At 38.9% G+C, this 23,990-nt stretch overlaps 1 protein-coding gene and 2 pseudogenes across 6 annotated transcripts in view; 1 reads left to right on the top strand and 2 right to left on the bottom strand.

Moving 5' to 3' along the window:
* Lpin (phosphatidate phosphatase LPIN) overlaps nt 1-23,990 on the top strand; it is a 162,964-nt gene that overhangs the window by 57,787 nt on the left and 81,187 nt on the right. The gene's annotated exons all lie outside the window — the stretch shown is intronic.
* On the bottom strand, nt 11,834-13,397 carry LOC148945621 (lysophosphatidylcholine acyltransferase 2-like; annotated as a pseudogene).
* LOC148945620 (lysophosphatidylcholine acyltransferase 2-like) lies at nt 20,252-21,864 on the bottom strand (annotated as a pseudogene).

The following is a 23,990-nucleotide window of genomic DNA, read 5'->3' as shown; positions in this document are numbered from 1 at the left end:
GGTTAATTATTTTAGATACTGTAAGTTCCTATTGTATTTGCCGCTTGCTGTGCGCAATAGGCGCCTTGTTGGTCGTTATGGTGCAACAGAAATTCTGTCCTCGCTTGAAACGGTGCAAGCGAAGATCAGTCAGGATGCTAGTTTTCGGTTGGGCCCACATCACAGTCTTATCCGTTTTTTTTATTAGTGATTATATTCGTGGTTAGATTGTCGTTGTTCTTTTTCTTTTTTTTTTTTTTTTTTTGTTTGTTTGTATTACTCCACTATTTTACATTTATTGTACAGTGGGTTAAAAATAAATAATAAATATTCCGTATATGAAGGGGGTTGCCTCCTCCTCAACACCTCGCTCTTTACGCTAAAGTTTAAATTGTCTCCAAGTTCTTTAAGAACGACTTCTGAAATGTAGTATACCTCTATTTTTATACCCTGGTATATTTTGGAATGCTCAATTTTTATATAATTTTAATAAATTGAATTTTTTGAAGGTTTTTTTTTATTAAGAAAAGAGAAGGTGAAATTTGATAAATTATGAGATATTTTTAAAGAAAATTTGAAGGTTACCGAGAGGAGAGGAGGTGGGATTAAAAAAAAAACAAACAAAGGTTACGAGCCTGAGAAACTTCCTGATTTTCGACAAAAAGGGACCCCCCCTAAAAGTCAAGTGATCTCAATGAAAATAACACCATCGGATTCAGCGTATCAGAGAACACTACTGTATAGGTTTCAAGCTCCTATCAGCAAAAATGTGGAATTTTGTATTTTTTGCCAGAAGAAAGATCACGGATGTTTATTTTTTTATTTTTATTTATTTTTTTTCCCAGGAATAAATATATCGACCCAGGGGTCCTAGAATATCAGGGCAGGGCTCATTCAAACGTAAATTAAAAATTTAGTGCCCTTTTTAAGTGAACAAAAAACCGGAGGGCAACTAGGCCCCCTCCGCCACCCCTTTTTCCCAATATCGTCTGATCAAAATTTTGAGATAACCATTTTGTTCATCATAGTTGAAAGGCCCAATTACTATTCCTCTGGGCATAACATGACCTCCCACAGTCCCAGGGAAAAGGTCTAAGTTATAAAATATGTTCATAGTTTACGCATAGTATTTGTTATTGGGATGCATGCTTACATTTTCGGGTGGGAGGGGGGCAAATTTTCTGTTGGGGGGGTTTCAACGGAGGAATTTTCCATAGGGAGGGAAGGTTCCAGAGAGTGAACTTGTCAGGGGAAATTATACACTTCGGGAATTTGCCAGATTTAAAAAAGAACGACTTCTGAAACACTATGTTCGTTTATTTTGAACAATGAACTTATTTCGAAAGTACTAAAAAATTTTAGCGTAAAGAGTGAGGTGTTGAGGAGGAGGCAATCCTTTTCATATACGGAATAATTTCTGTTCATTTTAAGTTTTAATGTCGCTCCTTACTTTCTGTTAAAAAAAACTTGATTTTTTATTTAATTTCGTATAGGTAGGCTACTATGAGAAAACCCCCGTGTAAAATTATTCCTTGAAAGTTTATTCCCAAACACTTTCCTTCGCACGTAAATTTTTTCCCGATGAAAATCCTCCACTCGCAGAAAATTCCCTTTCCCCGAAAAATGTCTGTATACTTCCCAATAATAAATTCTATATTAAACAATGAGCGAATTACATAGCTTACAGCCCTTTCCCCAGGAGATGTAAAGGGTCAAGTCATCCCCAGTGGCTTTGTTTTTTGACATTTCAACTTTGTTGAGCAACGTGCCTATCTCAATTTTTGTTTGGGTGACTTTGGGGGAAAAGGGGCAGGGGAGGGGGCTGGTTGCCCTTCAATCTTTTTGATCACTTAAAAAGGGCACTCTAACTCTTTGGCTTCCATTCAAATGATTCCTATCCCGATCTTCTAGGACCATTAGTTTGACAAGATCACCCCTGGAAAAAAAAAACGCATCCGTGATCTTTCTTCTGACATAAAAATCCACATTTTTACAAATGGGAGCTCGAAACCTCTATTACAGGGTCGTCTGATACGCTGAATCTGACGATGCAATTTTCATTAAGATTCGTGGCTTTTGGTGGGTAATATTACCTTACCTTAGACCTTAGTTTCTCCTGTGCCTCCAGAGGCACCTAGGACATCCACGAAATGTCTCCAGTCATCTCGGAGGTGTGCTGCAGCTAGTGCGTCTTCCCATTCGGGCTGTAGGGACGCATGCACATTTGACAAGTCTCTTCTGTGTGAACGTCTCTGGGTGTTTTTAAGACGGCCTCGTCTTATTGATCCTTCTGGTTGCCCGAAGAGGATGGAGCTTGGCAAGCGATTTCAGCTTATCCTGATGACATGCCCAAGACAGCGCCACCTACGTTGCCGGATAACGTCTGCTATTAAAGGTAGCTGGACCTGTTGCCTTGGTGTCATTTCTTATCCTCTGGGTCCACTTTATATATAGGATTCTTCTGAGGCAAGTGTTTTCAAGTGATTGTATTTTTTCTCTTGTTGCTGATTGAGGTGCCAGGTCTCAGATCTGTAAAGCAGTACTGACAGAACATTGCCGTGGAGCAGTCGTATCTTTAGCCCCAAGGAGTATTTTTAAGTATTTTAAGTTTTTTTAAGGAGTTTTTTTAAGTGTATACGACAACACCTTCTATAAAAACCTTATATGCCCCCCGGGCATAACTTAAAACCCTTGCCCTGAGGCTTGTGGGGGAGTGTCCTCCTCAATAAAATATTTTCTATCAGGAAATGAACTACGCTGAACATTATGGCTATCTCAAAATTTTGTTTGGATGTGTTTGGGGGAATGAGGGGGGGGGGGGGGAGGGGCTAGTTGCCCTCCAATTACTTTCGACTATTAAAAAGGGCACTAGCCCTTCGAATTTCCAATCGAATGATCCTTTTTTGAAATTTTTACGACAACGCTTTCTATAAAAACCTTATATGCCCCCAGGTTATAACTTGAAACCCTTGCCCTGAGGGTTGTGGGGGAGTGTCCTCCTCAAAAACATATTTTCTATCTGGATATCAACTACGCTGAACATTTTGATTGGATGTGTTTGGGGGAATGATGTGCGGGGGGGGGGGGCTAGTTACCGTCCAATCAGTTATGAATATTAAAGAGGGCACTAGAGCTTTCAATTTACAATTGAATGACCCCCATTTGAAGTTTATGCGACGACCCCTTCCATATGAAGTGCCCAGCTCTAAAGGAAAAAAATAATAAATAATACATTGTGCCAACATCGTTCTTATATGCCCTCAGGGTATAACTTAAAACCCTGGCCCCGAGGGTTGTGGGGGAGTGTCCACCTCAACCGCAACCGAAACATCCAAAGAAAAGAATACCGGACCGATCTAAAAGACAACGACCAATGCATGCCTCCAGTCATGATTTTTAAATGCGAAACAAAAACTGAAAATAGGATTTTGGAATGTGCGAACACTGGCACTACCTTCCAAGCCGGAACAGTTGGAAAAAGAGATGAAACGATATAATATCGACTTTCTTGCTTTGTCAGAGGTCTGATGGCTTGGAAATGGTAGACAGAGATTACCTGGAAGGTCCACAATAGTTTATAATGGGCCTGAAAAGAAACGAGAACACGGGGTAGCCATTATTCTGTTGGGAAAAATGTCCATATACATCGTTAATTGGAAAACTATCAACCCCAGATTGATATCTATAAGGCTAAATGGATATCATGCAAAGATGACACTAATTGCTTGTTATGCACCCACAAATGATATAAAGGAAGAATTCTACAATGACTTAAATGCCACAATCAAGGAAGTGCCATTGCATGATATCATATGTTTGGCAGGTGATTTTAATGCCAAGGTTGGAAACGACCGAACTCATGGCCCTGAAGTCATGGGAAATGAAGGTCTTGGCACCAGAAATGAAAATGCAGACTGCCTGATAGACTGTGCACTATCAAATGACCTTATCATCGGCGGCACATTTTTCAAGCATAAAGACATCCACAAATATACATGGATGTCCCCAGACAGAGTAAAAAATAAACAGATTGACCATATACTCATAAGCAGAAAATGGCGAACGAGTCTCCAAGATGTTCGCTCATTCAGAGGGGCAGATATCAGCTCTGATCATTCACTTATGATAGCAACAATCAAAATCAAGCTGAAAGTCCCGAAAAAGAAGATGCTTGCTCCAAAACCACAATTTGACTCGGACAGACTGTCAGATAGGGACATCAATAAAGAATTCATCACAGAGCTGTCCAACAGATTTGAAGTCCTACAATCCTTTGAAGAAATAGACGAAGAATGTATGTGGGAAAAAATCGAGGAAAACTATAAAGAAGCTGCAAAACCAGTCCTTGGTTTTAAGAAAAGACCAAAAGACCAATTGCTGTCGGATGAAACGTGGGACTGTATTGAAAAACGCAAGCAGGCAGAACTTCTTCTTCTTCCTAACTGCAGTGCCAAGAATCATGTGTTCAGCAACCTGATATACCAATATCATGACAAGTTTATGAAAAGGAGTGCTAGGAAGGACAAACGTAACCACCTTGAGAATAAAGCGGAACTAGCTGAAGAAGCTGCAAGAAGAGGAGACTCGAAGACTGTGTACCGTTTAACCAATGAAATCGTTGGTAAACGTCAGAGTATGTACCGTTGAGAAACGCCAGAGTCCTGTACGAGACCCGAATGGACGTCTTGCAACAGATCCAGAAGATGTGAGCAAAGTTTGGGCAGACCATTTTCAGACGCTTCTAAATCGTGCTCCTCCTCTAGAACCACCAACGATCCCTGAAATATCGCTACTAACCCTTCCAATCAACATGGACCCTCCGGATACCACAGATTTGTACTGCGGCAAAGCAATTAAAAAATGGATGATTCTCAGGCAAAGACAGAATCTCAGCAGAAATACTTAAAGCGACTGTCATTCCTTACATGACCTTGTGGAGCAAATTCTTCAGGACAATTTCGGAGTTGGAAAAGGTGCCTAAAGATTGGACTAGGAGCACCCTGGTAAAAATTTTCAAAAAAGGAGATGCCACAAAGTGTGAATGGTATCTGCCTCCTTTCAATCCCAGGAATGTTTTTCGCTCTCATAATCCTCAACAGAATAGAGCCATATCTTGACAGACACCTACACGAGCAGCAACAAGGCTTCCTTCTAAACTGCTCCTGTACTGACCTTATATTTGTCCTCATTGGTTTCTGGAAGAAACCAATGAGATAAGAAGGAAATTGTACCTTGTGTTCATTGATTTTGAGAAAGCTTTTGACTCAGTAGACAGAACAACACTCTGGAAAATACTCTTACATTACGGCATACCGGAAAAAATCATTGAATTTATCATCGCTTTCTACAAAGATACAGAATGCTGTGTACAAACTGGACAAGGGAATACCAGATATTTTAAAATAATGACAGGAGTAAAGCAGGAATGTGTCCTCTCTCCCCTACTTTTCATCCTTGTTGTTGACTACATCTTAAGTAATTGCGAGGGATATGGGATTGATGTTGGTGAGCCGGCCAGACTTGTAGATTTCGATTTTGATGACGACATAAGCCTTCTTGAAACTTGCAAACTGAGACTTCATACCTTTATAAATAGTGTTAAAGATGCAGCAAAACAATTTGGACTAAAAATCGACACAAATAAAACAAAAACCATGGCTACCAGTGGATTTCCTCTTGACATTAAGTGTGGAGCTGACCTAATAGAACAGGTGGTTGAGTTCAGATACCTGGGCATTACAGTCGAAAACACTGAAAGTTACCTTTAATAACAGACGTAATAACAGAAAAATGATTTTTTTGGTACTTGTCTATTATATAAAACATACTCGAAACGCAGAAATGTCCTCAAGAATCGCGTTACAATGAACTCGGCCTTCTGTCTTTACTGCCGCCCGCCACATATACTCTACTAAGTATGAATGTAAATGATGGTGGGATGTACCTTGGTGCCGTTTGTTGCTCCACTTTGCGGAACTCCACATTCTCTCTTACTTTTTGCGTATAGGCGCCGGTTTCTGGGTCGACAAAATTATTTTTGTGGTTTACTTTCAAGTGAGTGAAACCTACTTGTTCCAGCTCTATTGTGTTGTAGCCCTTCCAGCAATCTGAAATGATTCTTGAACATCCATGGTGAGATACTATATTCTATCACTAGTAAAAGCAAACTAACCGATGTCCTCAAGAATCGCGTTAATAATGAACTAAAATGAACTAAGTCAAGAATCGTGTTAATAATGCACTTTTCTTTGTCTTTGAGACGGTCAGCCGACGCTGAAGCTCCCAATTTAATAATTCACCAATAACCTTCATAATTTTGATAATAAAGTATTCTATTTTCTCATCATATTTTATTTTCCCCAAACTTCACTTCTTGAGTGTTTTATATAATAGACAAGTGCCGATTTTTTTTCAACACAATCAAACTCTCATAAACTATTCAACACTATTCAAAATACCCTTTCTAGGTCACTAATTAGTTGTAAAATGTTTCTTACAGTCAAACAATTACTTTTCTGGGTAGTAAGGTATGAAAGAAATGGACATTATGTGAATTACTGAGTAAGTAAATTACTAATTAAAATGTACTGCCCCCACCAGTTTTTTCTCGCTAGCCAGTTTTTTTTAACTTGTTTTTTAATGTTTGGATACTTCTGGTCGTGTTTCGTTCTTTACTGGGTTGCAGCTGGCGTTGCAACCTTGGTGGAAAAAGATCCAGTGTATGCTAGAAGTTACCACCAAAGCATTACTTATTGGCCAACAAGATTTTATTTGAAGGTGATTTTGCGTCTTTAATTCTTAATTTTTTGTTTTTGTTTCAAGGAAAAATTTCTTTTTTTTTGTATTTATAGAGGAAAAAGTAGGAACTTGAATGGAAAAAAGAAAGATAAAGAAAAGATCTCTGAGTAACAGGGGAGAAATATGTCTCATTGTTGCTTGTGTGAAGCTTCGACTATGAAATTTATGCCACATTTTTCTTTTGTATTTCTCAGAAATTTTATGGAAACTTTTTTGTTTGTTAAAAAAGAACAAAAAAAAATACCCTTAACTATTATTCAGGGACATTTTTGTTATTTAAATAGTACATAGCGCCATCTTTTGCCTTAGAGACGTAGCTTGTTGCGTATTTTAGCCGCATAGGCTTCCTAAAGCTTAATGCTCGTTAGAAGCTTCAAGCTCGTTAGAGACGTGGCTCATGACCCGGATCCAGGTGGTGAATGTCGATGCTTTCCGAATCGAACACCTCCGAAAAAATGAACGCGTCAGATGGTTTAACAATGTACAGAACCTAGAAACTCTTCTGTCCTTCAAATTTTATCTTTATCCGTCCAGCTGACGTCTTGCTTGCTGTGTTGGTATCGCGATTTACTTCGCCGGCCCTCGCAAACTCTACCCAACTCATCTTCGACTTTGACCCAACTGCAAATGGTTGGAAGTGGCCCAGAGGAAGATCATGTACCAGATGGCTGGGGATCATTTGCGTTCGATTCGATTTCCGAAACATCAGCCCCAACAAAGCTCTGACCCTCACCCACAACGGGCAATTTTGGAGAAGACTTAACGACCCTGACATCTGGTTCCCTCTATGCTGGTGACTGCCGAAAAAGAGTTAAAAAAAAGTTAAATTAAAAAGTGCGTTACTTTTTATAGTGTTGTAGGGAGAAACTATGTGGTATTAGAGGATATAATACAAACTTACTTGCATACTTTTACTTGGGTAAGGACAACGGCTGCGAATCTTCCCTGGCATCCAATAGTTCGACAACGATTGAGCTCCATCTTTAGCGGTCTAGGATCAATTCCTGCATGATTTCGAGCCAAATCTTTTCTCACTATCGGCCAAAGTGGCGAAATCCCCCTTTGGGTTCAACTTCAGCTTTGACGCAAGCAAGCCACGCTTTGTGTTGTCCCCCTTGGAGTTTCATCCGGAAAGAGGCTGGCAGTGAAGGGCTTTTTTGATCAGCGCCTCAGGTGGTCGGCGTTGGATGTGCCCGTACCAGCGCAGACCGCGTAATACAATGGATTTCCTCTCGACATTAAGTGTGGAGCTGACCTAATAGAGCAGGTGGTTGAGTTCAGATACCTGGGCATTACAGTCGAAAACACTGGCTCAAACGCAAGAGAAGTCCAATTTATGTTGGGACAAGCACAAGGGGCGTTTAACCATCTCAAACAAGTTTGGAAATCTCGAAAACACTCCTTGGGGCTAAATATACGACTGTTCCAAAGCAATGTTCTGTCAGTACTGCTTTACAGATCTGAGACCTGGCACCTCAATCAGCAACAAGAGAAAAAAAAATCCAATCACTTGAAAACACTTGCCTCAGAACAATCCTAAATTTAAACTGGACTCAGAGGATAAGAAATGGCACCATCAGGCAACAGGTCCAGCTACCTTTAATAACAGACGTTATCCGTCAATGGTAGGTGGCGTTGTCTTGGGCATGTCATCAGGATGAGCAGAAATCGCTTGCCAAGCTCCATCCTCTTCTGGCAACCAGAAGGATCAATAAGACGAGGCCGTCCTTGAAACACACAGAGACGTTCACACAGAAGAGACTTGTCAAATGTACATGCGTTCCTACAGCCCGAATGGGAAGACTTATTAGCTGCAGCACACCTCCGAGATGACTGTAGACTTTTCATGGATGCCCTAGATGCCTCTGGAGGCACAGGAGGAACTAAGTTCTAAGGTAAGGTAATATTACCCACCAAAAGCCACGAATCTTAGAAAATGTGCTTGATTTTTGGAAAAGGGGGGGGCACCCCCAAAAGGTCAACGAATCTTAATGAAAATTGTATCGTCAGATTCAGCGTATCAGACGACCCTATAACAGAGGTTTTGAGCTCCCATTTGTAAAAATGTGGATTTTCATGCCAGAAGAAAGATCACGGATGCGTTAGTTTTTCCAGGGATGATCTTGTCAAACTAATGGTCCTAGAAGATCGGGATAGGAATCATTTGAATGGAAACTAAAGAGCTAGAGTGCCCTTTTTAAGTGATCAAAAAGATTGAAGGGCAACCAGCCCTCCTCCCATGCCCCTTTTCCCCCAAAGTCATCCAATCAAAATTTGAGATAGGCATTTTGCTCAACATAGTTGAAAGGTCAAACAACCATGCCTCTGGGGATGACTTGACCCCCCACATCTCCTGGGGAAAGGGCTGTAAGCTATGTAATTCGCTCATTTTTTAATATAGAATTTTATTGGGAAGTATACAGACATTTTTAGCGGAAAGGGAATTTTCTGCGGGTGGAGGATTTTCATCGGGGAAAAATTTACGTGCGAAGGAAAGTGTTTGGGAATAAACTTTCAAGGAATAATTTTACACGAGGGTTTTTTCATAGTATCTATACGAAATTAAATAAAAAAACAAAGTTTTTTTTAACAGAAAGTAAGGAGCGACATTAAAACTTAAAACGAACAGAAATTATTCCGTACATGAAAAGGGTTGCCTCCTCCTCAACATCTCGCTCTTTACGCTAAAGTTTTTTAGTACTTTTGAAATAAGCTCACTGTTCAAAATAAACGAACGTAGTGTTTCAGAAGTCGTCCTTTTTTAAATCTGGCAAATTCCCGAAGTGTGTAATTTCCCCTGAAAAGTTCACTCTCTGGAAACTTCCCTCCCTATGGAACATTCCTCCGTAGAAAACCCCCCAACAGAATTTGCCCCCCCCCCACCACCCGAAAATGTAAGCATGCATCCCAAGAACAAATACTATGCGTAAACTATGAACATATTTTATAACTTAAAGACCTTGTCCTTGGGACTGGGGGAGGTCATGTTCTGCCCAGAGTCACAGTTATTGGGCATTTCCACTATGATGAACAATATGGCTATCTCAAAATTTTGATCAGACGATATTGGGAAAAAGGGGTGGGGGAGGGGGCCTAGTTGCCCTCCGGTTTTTTGTTCACTTAAAAAGGGCACTAAATTTTTAATTTACGGTCGAATGAGCCCTGTCCTGATATGCTACGACCACTGGGTCGATATATTTATTCCTGGAAAAAAAAAACCCTTTAATAACAGACGTTATGACAGAATCTTAATGAAAATTTTATCGTCAGATTCAGCGTATCAGACGACCCTATAACAGAGGTTTTGAGCTCCCATTTGTAAAAATGTGGATTTTTATGCCAGAAGAAAGATCACGGATGCGTTAGTTTTTCCAGGGATGATCTTGTCAAACTAATGGTCCTAGAAGATCGGGATAGGAATCATTTGAATGGAAACTAAAGAGTTAGAGTGCCCTTTTTAAGTGATCATAAAGATTGAAGGGCAACCAGCCCCCTCCCCTGCCCCGTTTCCCCCAAAGTCACCCAATAAAAATTTGAGATAGGTATTTTGCTCAACATAGTTAAAAGGTCAAACAACCATGCCTCTGGGGATGACTTGACCCCCCACATCTCCTGGGGAAAGGGCTGTAAGCTATGTAATTCACTCATTTTTTAATATGGAATTTTATTGGGAAGTATACAGACATTTTTAGCGGAAAGGGAATTTTCTGCGGGTGGAGGATTTTCATCGGGGAAAAATTTACGTGCGAAGGAAAGTGTTTGGGAATAAACTTTCAAGGAATAATTTTACGAGGGGGTTTTCTCATAGTACCTATACGAAATTAAATAAAAAATCAAGTTTTTTTTAACAGAAAGTAAGGAGTGACATTAAAACTTAAAACGAACAGAAATTATTCCGTATGTGAAAAGGATTGCCTCCTCCTCAATACCTCACTCTTTACGCTAAAGTTTTTTAGTACTTTTGAAATAAGCTCACTGTTCAAAATAAACGAACATAGTGTTTCAGAAGTCGTCCTTTTTTAAATCTGGCAAATTCCCGAAGTGTGTAATTTACCCTGAAAAGTTCACTCTCTGGAAACTTCCCTCCCCATGGAACATTCCTCCGTGGAAAACCCCCCAACATAAAATTCTCCCCCCCCCCCCACTACCCGAAAATGTAAGCATGCATCCCAATAACAAATACTATGCGTAAACTATGAACATATTTTATAACTTAAAGACCTTTTCCCTGGGACTGTGGGAGGTCATGTTATGCCCAGAGTAATAGTAATTGGGCCTTTCAACTATGATGAACAATATGGCTATCTCAAAATTTTGATCAGACGATATTGGGAAAAAGGGGTAGGGGCGGGGGCCTAGTTGCCCTCCGGTTTTTTGTTCACTTAAAAAGGGCACTACATTTTTAATTTACGGTCGAATGAGCCCTGTCCTGATATGCTACGACCACTGGGTCGATATATTTATTCCTGGAAAAAAATAAAATAAAAAATAAATAAACACGCATCGTGATCTTTCTTCTGGCAAAAAATACAAAATTCCACATTTTTGCTAATAGGAGCTTGAAACCTCTACAGTAGTGCTATCTGATACGCTGAATCCGATAGTGTTATTTTCATTGAGTTCACTTGACTTTTAGGGGGGGGGTCTCTTTTTGTAGAAAATCAGGAATTTTCTCAGGCTCGTAACCTTTGGTTTTTTTTTTTTTTTTTTTTTTTTTTTTTTTAAATCTCACCTCCTCTTCTCTCGGTGACCTTCAAATTTTCTTTAAAAATATCTCTTAATTTATCAAATGCCACCTACTCTTTTCTTAATAAAAAAAAAACTTCTTCAAAAAAATTCAATTTATTAAAATTATATAAAAATTGAGCATTCCAAAATATACCAGGGTATAAAAATAGAGGTATACTACATTTTAGAAGTCGTTCTTTTAAAGTTGATTACACACTGCCTGGCATGATTAGTGTTCGGATGAGCTGGGTAGCCGAATTTTCATTATTTCCGACAATTTTTCAATTGGTGTAGTTGTTATGACCGGACTTCCATCAAGGTATTATTTTTATCGTCTAAATCTATATAGCCTTTCTTTCCACGGTCCGAAAGCTCAAAGGCAGCTTCCAAATTTTGTTCTTTGAGGGCAAGAAGTGAAACAGACATTCTGGCGACGATGAACTCCTTAAAGGTTATAAAACCTTTAGAATCCTGATCACAGGCTTTAAACATTTGCATAAGGCAAGGGTTATTAACACGTATATCCAAGTAAGAAGCCAAATTTTCTGGTCTAATAACCCCATCTTTTTTATCTGCAATTTTGGCGAAGCTTTCTAGGTCTGTCTCTATGTCTTTTTTATCAAATCTAGATTTCAAGTTTGCCACTCCTATCAAGCCCAATTCACTTGGCAATTCCAATTTGGTGGCTTTCATCATAAGTTGACAATCTTCAAAGGAATAATCGACAACAGGCACTTCAAGGCATTTGGCCATTTCAAGGCGTACATTAGAGGCAAACATTTTCGGTTCTCTTTTCTCTTCCTCCGATGGGACATATGGAGGTAAAAATTCGATTTCTGCATAAGTAACAAACTGGGTCATAGTGTACAATACAATCTGCCATGCCTCAGGTCCATCCCATGTCCAAGATAGAGTGTCAAGCCTATTAGGATATCTAATGCACACAGGTTGTACAGCAACTCCAGGATAAAATGCACCAGGCTTAAAAGTGATTAGAGATTTCCGGTTTGAACAAGTTCCCTCAGGAAATATCAAGATCTGTTGCCAGGGGTCCTCAGATGTTGCTCGACGCACCATCTCTTCAATTGTTTTAGATCGAGAATTGGGATCATCTCGTTCCACATATATTGGCTGAGTAAAATTGACCAATTTTCCAAAAAACGGCAAATTCTTCACTTCTTCTTTGGCAACAATGCAGGGTGACCCTAGGAAGAAAACTACAAGCGCATCATAAAGCGACGAATGCGGTGCCAGTGCCAGAATGGGTGCTTCTCTTGCCGTCGCTTGTCTCCGTTTACTCTTACTCTGAAACCAGAACAGTAGAAGAGCCAGACCATTATGTTAGATACAGTGGCTCGCAGCGTTCGTCTCCATCCTTGCATAGGCTTTGATTTTAATTCTTCTTTAGATACACCCAAAAGCCCTATAGAAGCTAGTGAATAAGATGTAACTAAGCAAGTGGCAACACCAATCACTCTCAGAGGTAGAAGGACCATAGACGAAACAAACATCTTCATTTTGTCGTAGATAGACAGATTTATACTATGTATAAAGGGGTTCCTTTGAGGTTGGGACTGATCTTCATCACATTTATTTTCGTTAACAGTTATTTTGCATGAGGCTGCACTCTTGCAGACAGAGCCCGTATTTTTCCAGCATTTTCCCTCCACGTGTTCTTTTGTACGTGTGTAACTATGGTCTTCGTTCTTTTCTATTTCGACAACAGGTGAATTTGGTTCACTCTCCTTGTTGGGTACAGAGCTCTGTACTTCTGCGCTTTCCCCTAAAGATTCACGTGTTTTGGATTCCATATATCTTTTAATGGCCCAGATAGCTGATATTCCAGCGCATGAGACTGGAATCCCAATTACAATGGTTTTAATAATGGACATGTTTTCTATACGAGACACTTTATTCAAATAATTGAAAATGTTTGTTTAATTCTTCTTATATTAAGAAAATGACGTCATGGGTGCCATGTGTTATGATGTATATAACGAACATGATGTCATGTTGTCTAAGCTGCATTAATGCTTTTATAATTTGGAATAGATTTTCAACTAAATATGACGTCACGTTAACGATATTGATACAATGCGTGCTTAAGTAGAAATAAGATTCGCGATGCCAAAATATACTTGGGATATATTTCATAAAAAAAGACGAGCTTCGTTGTGTTTTTTTTTTTTTTTTTTTTTTTTTTTTTTTTTTTTTTTGCTCTGAAACCAACGTAAATTTGAATCAAAATTGACTATTTAGTCAAATGAGCTCTTGCAGCATTAAATGCAGGTGCTCAGAAGTACAGTCAGTACCTTCTTTCCATGAATCATTTTCAAAAGCTACATGTGAAAAAGGCTCTTATCCAAGTGCAGTAGCGCTTTGTTGTGACAAAAAACACGACATTAGTGCTTGTAATTGTCTACAGTTGTAACTTTTATAATTAAAACTATTTTCCGATCATCTCCATTTTAGGCAAATTCTAATAAAACTCGGTGGAGTACCACAGTTGTAACAGTTTAATTCCTCTTATTTGTGGTGAAATGTACTTTTCTTTTGTTGTGTATAATAGTATTGCCCCTCTGTTGTGATTTCCTTCAATTTGATGTGTCTCCTTTAATTTACACATAATGATGTGCATGCAGTCGCTTTTTTTCGCTTGTTTGCTTTAGTTTTTCTTATAGAAATATTCTTAACCTACCAGATATATTTTCTAAAAAATTGTTCCATTTCTGTTTTTGAGCAAAATTCTCCCAATTTTCTCTTTCAGTTCTTCAGTATCCTTAATTATTGTATATTCATCTAATTCTAAACTTTTTCGTTGTAAATCTTTTAATCTATATTTGAATTCTTTCCGAGTTTCTGGATTTCTCTTTGCTTCATTTTTGAATTTCGGACGAAAGTGTTCCGGAGATAGTTCAAATTTCTGAAAAATTGCTCTTGTTAACTTTTGAAAATTCCTTGCGCAAGCCCTCGGCGAAGCCGCAGAGGCAGTTTGTGCCTTGTGATTTAGGTTGGGTTGTATTATAGTTACCCAGTGTTCTTCCGGCCAACCGTTTATTTCTGCGTTTTTCTCAAAATTCGATATATATCACTTATATAGCTTCATTTTCCTTCATTGGTTGAAGGCTTACTGTGCCCATTAAATCTGTCCTCGATATTCTCTTGGTACCCAAGCTCACTTCCAGCTGTGCTATTCCCCAATTTCACCCTTACTAATTCGCAATTTCTTTCCTTATTTATGTCTTCTGTTTCCGGGAACAACTCGATTTGAATTTGGGTATTAACTTGGTTCCACCCTCTCTGTTTGTGTTGGATACTTTGCTATCCGTGAACTCGATGGGAATTTACGTCCCGCTTTCGAATGTCATTTTATATGCATATTCGTATCTGGTTTCCTCAGCCGGTGACGTTTTCTCTGCACTTTTTGAGGGTTTTTTGAACGAATAAAAATCTATGGTAGTTTTGTCCTTTGTCGGCATTAACGGAGTGGGACCTCCTGCTGAAACTAAAAATAATCTGTAATTGTCCGTGTTTGACCTATTGAGTTCCTCTCTTCTCTGAAGAGAGTTTGAACCTGCTTTTCTTGTAGGTACGTCTGACATAAATCTCTTCTTTTTTTTAATGTTGGAATTTGCGGGAATATTGTTACTGAAGTAACGAGTCCCTTTTGAATTCGTCTCTACAAATCTCTGACCGCGAATAAATTTCACCAAATCTTAAAATGTCTATTTTCCGGGAGGAAATCAGGTATGCAATTATTGAAACGTAAATGATATTTTTTTTCGTAATAAGTACGGCTATTAAATGCCTTGATAAAAATAAAATAAAACAATACATTGAGCCCGCTTCGGTCTTTACTTAGGCAGCGCTGTTGCACTACCTATGATCCTGTGGAAATTAATATACTGCACCTTTATCCATACTCGACCTCTTTTAATGATTTTTTTGGTACTTGTCTATTATATAAAACACACTCGAAACGCAGAAATGTCCTCAAGAATCGCGTTACAATGAACTCGGCCTTCTGTCTTTACTGCCGCCCGCCACATATAGTCTACTAAGTATGAATGTAAATGATGGTGGGATGTACCTTGGTGCCGTTTGTTGCTCCACTTTGCGGAACTCCACATTCTCTCTTACTTTTTGCGTAGAGGCGCCGGTTTCTGGGTCGACAAAATTATTTTTGTGGTTTACTTTCAAGTGAGTGAAAGCTACTTGTTCCAGCTCTGTTGTGTTGTAGCCCTTCCAACAATCTGAAATGATTCTTGAACATCCATGGTGAGATACTATATTCTATCACTAGTCAAAGCAAACTAACCGATGTCCTCAAGAATCGCGTTAATAATGAACTAAAATGAACTAAGTCAAGAATCGTGTTAATAATGCACTTTTCTTTGTCTTTGAGACGGTCAGCCGACGCTGAAGCACCCAATTTAATAATTCACCAATAACCTTCATAATTTTGATAATAAAGTATTCTATTTTCATCATATTTTATTTTCCCCAAACTTCACTTCTTGAGTGTGTTATATAATAGACAAGTGCCGATTTTTTTTCAACACAATCAAACTCTCATAAACTATTCAACACTATTCAAAATACCCTTTCTAGGTCACTAATTAGTTGTAAAATGTTTCTTACAGTCAAACAATTACTTTTCTGGATAGTAAGGTATGAAAGAACTGGACATTATGTGAATTACTGAGTAAGTAAATTACTAATTAAAATGTACTGCCCCCACCAGTTTTTTCTCGCTAGCCAGTTTTTTTTAACTTGTTTTTTAATGTTTGGATACTTCTGGTCGTGTTTCGTTCTTTACTGGGTTGCAGCTGGCGTTGCAACCTTGGTGGAAAAAGATCCAGTGTATGCTAGAAGTTACCACCAAAGCATTACTTATTGGCCAACAAGATTTTATTTGAAGGTGATTTTGCGTCTTTAATTCTTAATTTTTTGTTTTTGTTTCAAGGAAAAATTTCTTTTTTTTTGTATTTATAGAGGAAAAAGTAGGAACTTGAATGGAAAAAAGAAAGATAAAGAGAAGATCTCTGAGTAACAGGGGAGAAATATGTCTCATTGTTGCTTGTGTGAAGCTTCGACTATGAAATTTATACCACATTTTTCTTTTGTATTTCTCAGAAATTTTATGGAAACTTTTTTGTTTGTTAAAAAAGAACAAAAAAAATACCCTTAACTATTATTCAGAGACATTTTTGTTATTTAAATAGTACATAGCGCCATCTTTTGCCTTAGAGACGTAGCTTGTTGCGTATTTTAGCCGCATAGGCTTCCTAAAGCTTAATGCTCGTTAGAAGCTTCAAACTCGTTAGAGACGTGGCTCATGACCCGGATCCAGGTGGTGAATGTCGATGCTTTCCAAATCGAACACCTCCGAAAAAGTGAACGCGTCAGATGGTTTAACAATGTACAGAACCTAGAAACTCTTCTGTCCTTCAAATTTTATCTTTATCCGTCCAGCTGACGTCTTGCTTGCTGTGTTGGTATCGCCATTTACTTCGCCGGCCCTCACAAACTCTACCCAACTCATCTTCGACTTTGAAACAACTGCAAATGGTTGGAAGTGTCCCAGAGGAAGATCATGTACCAGATGGCTGGGGATCATTTGCGTTCGATTCGATTTCCGAAACATCAGCCCCAACAAAGCTCTGACCCTCACCCACAACGGGCAATTTTGGAGAAGACTTAACGACCCTGACATCTGGTTCCCTCTATGCTGGTGACTGCCGAAAAAGAGTTAAAAAAGTTAAATTAAAAAGTGCGTTACTTTTTATAGTGTTGTAGGGAGAAACTATGTGGTATTAGAGGATATAATACAAACTTACTTGCATACTTTTACTTGGGTAAGGACAACGGCTGCGAATCTTCCCTGGCATCCAATAGTTTGTCAACGATTGAGCTCCATCTTTAGCGGTCTAGGATCAATTCCTGCATGATTTCGAGCCAAATCTTTTCTCACTGTCGGCCAAAGTGGCGAAATCCCCCTTTGGGTTCAACTTCAGCTTTGACGCAGGCAAGCCACGCTTTGTGTTGTCCCCCTTGGAGTTTCATCCGGGGAGAGGCTGGCAGTGAAGGGCTTTTTTGATCAGCGCCTCAGGTGGTCGGCGTTGGATGTGCCCGTACCAGCGCAGACCGCGTAATACAATGGATTTCCTCTCGACATTAAGTGTGGAGCTGACCTAATAGAGCAGGTGGTTGAGTTCAGATACCTGGGCATTACAGTCGAAAACAGTGGCTCAAACGCAAGAGAAGTCCAATTTATGTTGGGACAAGCACACGGGGCGTTTAACCATCTCAAACAAGTTTGGAAATCTCAAAAACACTCCTTGGGGCTAAAGATACGACTATTCCAAAGCAATGATCTGTCAGTACTGCTTACAGATCTGAGACCTGGCACCTCAATCAGCAACAAGAAAAAAAAATCCAATCACTTGAAAACACTTGCCTCAGAAGAATCCTAAATATAAACTGGACCCAGAGGATAAGAAATGGCACCATCAGGCAACAGGTCCAGCTACCTTTAATAACAGACGTTATCCGTCAATGGTAGGTGGCGTTGTCTTTGGCATGTCATCAGGATGAGCAGAAATCGCTTGCCAAGCTCCATCCTCTTCTGGCAACCAGAAGGATCAATAAGACGAGGCCGTCCTTGAAACACCCAGAGACGTTCACACAGAAGAGACTTGTCAAATGTACATGCGTCCCTACAGCCCGAATGGGAAGACGTACTAGCTGCAGCACACCTCCGAGATGACTGGAGACATTTCGTGGATGCCCTAGGTGCCTCTGGAGGCACAGGAGAAACTAAGTTCTAAGGTAAGGTAATATTACCCACCAAAAGCCACGAATCTTAGAAAATGTGCTTGATTTTTGGAAAAGGGGGGCGGGCACCACCAAAAGGTCAACGAATCTTAATGAAAATTTTATCGTCAGATTCAGCGTATCAGACGACCCTATAACAGAGGTTTTGAGCTCCCATTTGTAAAAATGTGGATTTTTATGCCAGAAGAAAGATCACGGATGCGTTAGTTTTTCCAGGGGTGATATTGTCAAACTAATGGTCCTAGAAGATCGGGATAGGAATCATTTGAATGGAAACTAAAGAGTTAGAGTGCCCTTTTTAAGTGATCAAAAAGATTGAAGGGCAACCAGCCCTCCTCCCACGCCCCTTTTCCCCCAAGTCACCCAATCAAAATTTGAGATAGGCATTTTGCTCAACATAGCTGAAAGGTCAAACAACCATGTCTCTGGGGATGACTTGACCCCCCACTCCTGGGGAAAGGGCTGTAAGCTATGTTATTCGCTCATTTTTTAATATAGAATTTGTTATTGGGAAGTATACAGACATTTTTAGGGGAAAGGGAATTTTCTGCGGGTGGAGGATTTTCATCGGGGAAAAATTTACGTGCGAAGGAAAGTGTTTGGGAATAAACTTTCAAGGAATAATTTTACAAGGGGGTTTTCTCATAGTACCTATACGAAATTAAATAAAAAATCATGTTTTTTTTTAACAGAAAGTAAGGAGCGACATTAAAACTTAAAACGAACAGAAATTATTCCGTATATGAAAAGGATTGCCTCCTCCTCAATACCTCACTCTTTACGCTAAAGTTTTTTAGTACTTTTGAAATAAGCTCACTGTTCAAAATAAACGAAAATTGTGTTTCAGAAGTCGTCCTTTTTTAAATCTGGCAAATTCCCGAAGCGTGTAATTTCCCCTGACAAGTTCACTCTCTGGAAACTTCCCTCCCTATGGAAAATTCCTCCGTGGAAAACCCCCCAACAGAAAATTCTCCCCCCCCCCCCACTACCCGAAAATGTAAGCATGCATCCCAATAACAAATACTATGCGTCAACAATGAACATATTTTATAACTTAAAGACCTTTTCCCTGGGACTGTGGGAGGACATGTTATGCCCAGAGGCATAGTAATTGGGCCTTTCAACTATGATGAACAAAATAGCTATCTCAAAATTTTGATCAGACAATTTTGGGAAAAAGGGGTTGGGAAGGCGGCCTAGTTGCCCTCCGGTTTTTTGTTCACTTAAAAAGGGCACTAAATTTTTAATTTACGATCGAATGAGCCCTGTCCTGATATGCTACGACCACTGGGTCGATATATTTATTCCTTGAAAAAAATAAAATAAAAAATAAATAAACACGCATCCGTGATCTTTCTTCTGGCAAAAAATACAAAATTCCACATTTTTGAGGAGCTTGAAACCTATACAGTAGGGTTCTCTGATATGCTGAATCCGATAGTGTTATTTTCATTGAGTTCACTTGACCTTTAGGAGGGGGTCCCTTTTTGTCGAAAATCAGGAAGTTTCTCAGGCTTGTAACCTTTGGTTTTTTTGAGTTATTGTTTTTTTTTGTTTGTGATTATTTTTGAGATTTTTAATCCCACGTTTTCTTCTCTCGGTGACCTTCAAATTTTCTTTAAAAATATCTTATAATTTATCAAATGCCACCTACTCTTTTCTTAATAAAAAAAAAATTTCTGAAAAAAATTCAATTTATTAAAATTATATAAAAATTGAGCTCTCCAAAATATACCAGGGTATAAAAATAGAGGTATACTACATTTCAGAAGTCGTTCTATTAAAGTTGATTACACACTGCCTGGCATGATTAATGTTCGGATGAGCTGGGTAGCCGAATTTTCATTATTTCCGACAATTTTTCAATTGTTGTAGTTGTTATGACCGGACTTCCATCAAGGTATTATTTTTATCGACTAAATCTATATAGCATTTCTTTCCACGGTCCGAAAGCTCAAAGGCAGCTTCCAAATTTTGTTCTTTGAGGGCAAGAAGTGAAACAGACATTCTGGCGACGATGAACTCCTTAAAGGTTATAAAACCTTTAGAATCCTGATCACAGGCTTTAAACATTTGCATAAGGCAAGGATTATTAACGCGGATATCCAAGTAAGAAGCCAAATTTTTTGGTCTAATAATCCCATCTTTTTTATCTGCAATTTTGGCAAAGCTTTCTAGGTCTGTCTCTATGTCTTTTTTATCAAATCTATATTTGGATTTCAAGTTTGCCACTCCTATCAAGCCCAATTCACTTGGCAATCTCAATTTGGTGGCTTTCATCATAAGTTGACAATCTTCAAAGGAATAATCGACAACAGGCACTTCAAGGCATTTGGCCATTTCAAGGCGTACATTAGAGGCAAACATTTTCGGTTCTCTTTTCTCTTCCTCCGATGGGACATATGGAGGTAAAAATTCGATTTCTGCGTAAGTAACAAACTGGGTCATAGTGTACAATACAATTTGCCATGCCTCAGGTCCATCCCATGTCCAAGATAGAGTGTCAAGCCTATTAGGATATCTAATGCACACAGGTTGTACAGCAACTCCAGGATAAAATGCACCAGGCTTAAAAGTGATTAGAGATTTCCGGTTTGAACAAGTTCCCTCAGGAAATATCAAGATCTGTTGCCAGGGGTCCTCAGATGTTGCTCGACGCACCATCTCTTCAATTGTTTTAGATCGAGAATTGGGATCATCTCGTTCCACATATATTGGCTGAGTAAAATTGACCAATTTTCCAAAAAACGGCAAATTCTTCACTTCTTCTTTGGCAACAATGCAGGGTGACCCTAGGAAGAAAACTACAAGCGCATCATAAAGCGACGAATGCGGTGCCAGTGCCAGAATGGGTGCTTCTCTTGCCGTCGCTTGTCTCCCTTTTACTCTTACTCTGAAACCAGAACAGTAGAAGAGCCAGACCATTATGTTAGATACAGTGGCTCGCAGCGATCGTCTCCATCCTTGCATAGGCTTTGATTTTAATTATTCTTTAGATACACCCAAAAGCCCTATAGAAGCTAGTGAATAAGATGTAACTAAGCAAGTGGCAACACCAATCACTCTCAGAGGTAGAAGGACCATAGACGAAACAAACATCTTCATTTTGTCGTAGATAGACAGATTTATACTATGTATAAAGGGGTTCCTTTGAGGTTGGGACTGATCTTCATCACATTTATTTTCGTTAACAGTTATTTTGCTTGAGGCTGGAGTCTTCAAAAACGATTTTATACTCTTGCAAATAGAGGCTGCACTCTTGCAGACAGAGCCCGTATTTTTCCAGCATTTTCCCTCCACGTGGTCTTTTGTACGTGTATAACTATGGTCTTCGTTCTTTTCTATTTCGACAACAGGTGGATTTGGTTCACTCTCCTTGTTGGGTACAGAGCTCTGTACTTCTGCGCTTTCCCCTAAAGATTCACGTGTTTTGGATTCCATATATCTTTTAATGGCCCAGATAGCTGATATTCCAGCGCATGAGACTGGAATCCCAATTACAATCTTTTTAATAATGGACATGTTTTCTATACGAGACACTTTATTCAAATAATTGAAAATGTTTGTTTAATTCTTCTTATATTAAGAAAATGACGTCATGGGTGCCATGTGTTATGATGTATATAACGAACATGATGTCATGTTGTCTAAGCTGCATTAATGCTTTTATAATTTGGAATAGATTTTCAACTAAATATGACGTCACGTTAACGATATTGATACAATGCGTGCTTAAGTAGAAATAAGATTCGCGATGCCAAAATATACTTGGGATATATTTCATCAAAAAAGACGAACTTCGTTGTGTTTTTTTGTTGTTGTTTTTTTGCTCTGAAACCAACGTAAATTGGAAGCAAAATTGACTCTTTCGTCAAATGAGCTCTTGCAGCATTAAATGCAGGTGCTCAGAAGTACAGTCAGTACCTTCTTTCCATGAATCATTTTCAAAAGCTACATGTGAAAAAGGCTCTTATCCAAGTGCAGTAGCGCTTTGTTGTGACAAAAAACACGACATTAGTGCTTGTAATTGTCTACAGTTGTAACTTTTATAATTAAAAACTATTTTCCGATCATCTCTATTTTAGGCAAATTCTAATAAAATTTGGTGGAGTACCACAGTTGTAACATATTAATTCCCCTTATTTGTGGTAAAATGTACTTTTCTTTTGTTGTGTATAATAGTATTGACCCTTGCTATTGCCCCTCTGTTGTGATTTCCTTCAATTTGATGTGTCTCCTTTAATTTCCACATAATGATGTGCTAGCAGTCGCTTTTTTTCGCTTGTTTCCTTTCGTTTTTCTTCTAGACATATTCTTAACCTACCAGATATATTTTCTAAAAAATTGTTCCATTGCTGTTTTTGAGCAAAATTCTCCCAATTTTCTCTTTCAGTTCTTCAGTATCCTTAATTATTGTATATTCATCTAATTCTAAACTTTTTCGTTGTAAATCTTTTAATCTATATTTGAATTCTTTCCGAGTTTCTGGATTTCTCTTTGCTTCATTTTTGAATTTCGGACGAAAGTGTTCCGGAGATAGTTCAAATTTCTGAAAAATTGCTCTTGTTAACTTTTGAAAATTCCTTGCGCAATCCCTCGGCGAAGCCGCAGAGGCAGTTTGTGCCTTGTGATTTAGGTTGGGTTGTATTATAGTTACCCAGTGTTCTTCCGGCCAACCGTTTATTTCTGCGTTTTTCTCAAAATTCGATATATATCACTTATATAGCTTCATTTTCCTTCATTGGTTGAAGGCTTACTGTGCCCATTAAATCTGTCCTCGATATTCTCTTGGTACCCAAGCTCACTTCCATTTGTGCTATTCCCCAATTTCACCCTTACTAATTCGCAATTTCTTTCCTTATTTATGTCTTCTGATTTCCGGGAACAACTCGATTTGAATTTGGGGTTTAACTTGGTTCCACCCTCTCTGTTTGTGTTGGATACTTTGCTATCCGTGAACTCGATGGGAATTTACGTCCCGCTTTCGAATGTCATTTTATATGCATATTCGCATCTGGTTTCCTCAGCCGGTGACGTTTTCTCTGCACTTTTTGAGGGTTTTTTGAACGAATAAAAATCTATGGTAGATTTGTCCTTTGTCGGCATTAACGGAGTGGGACCTCCTGCTGAGGAGGCAATCCTTTTCATATACGGAATAATTTCTGTTCGTTTTAAGTTTTAATGTCGCTCCTTACTTTCTGTTAAAATAAAACTTGATTTTTTATTTAATTTCGTGTAGGTACTATGAGAAAACCCCCTTGTAAAATTATTCCTTGAAAGTTTATTCCCAAACACTTTCCTTCGCACGTAAATTTTTTCCCGATGAAAATCCTCCATCCGCAGAAAATTCCCTTTCCCCGAAAAATGTCTGTATACTTCCCAATAATAAATTCTATATTAAACAATGAGCGAATTACATAGCTTACAGCCCTTTCCCCAGGAGATGTAAAGGGTCAAGTCATCCCCAGAGGCATTGTTGTTTGACATTTAACATTTGTTGCGAAAAGTGCCTATCTCAAATTTTGTTTGGGTGACTTTGGGGGAAAAGGGGCAGGGGAGGGGGGCTGGTTGCCCTTCAATCTTTTTGATCACTTAAAAAGGGCACTCTAACTCTTTGGCTTCCATTCAAATGATTCCTATCCCGATCT

Source organism: Artemia sp. Qi Xiang Cuo, chromosome 13 (assembly GCF_049724085.1).
Source record: "Artemia sp. Qi Xiang Cuo chromosome 13, ASM4972408v1, whole genome shotgun sequence".
NCBI lineage: Eukaryota > Metazoa > Arthropoda > Branchiopoda > Anostraca > Artemiidae > Artemia > Artemia sp. Qi Xiang Cuo.
Note: the sequence above shows the minus strand (reverse complement) of the source record. Positions and strands in the feature narration are given on the sequence as shown.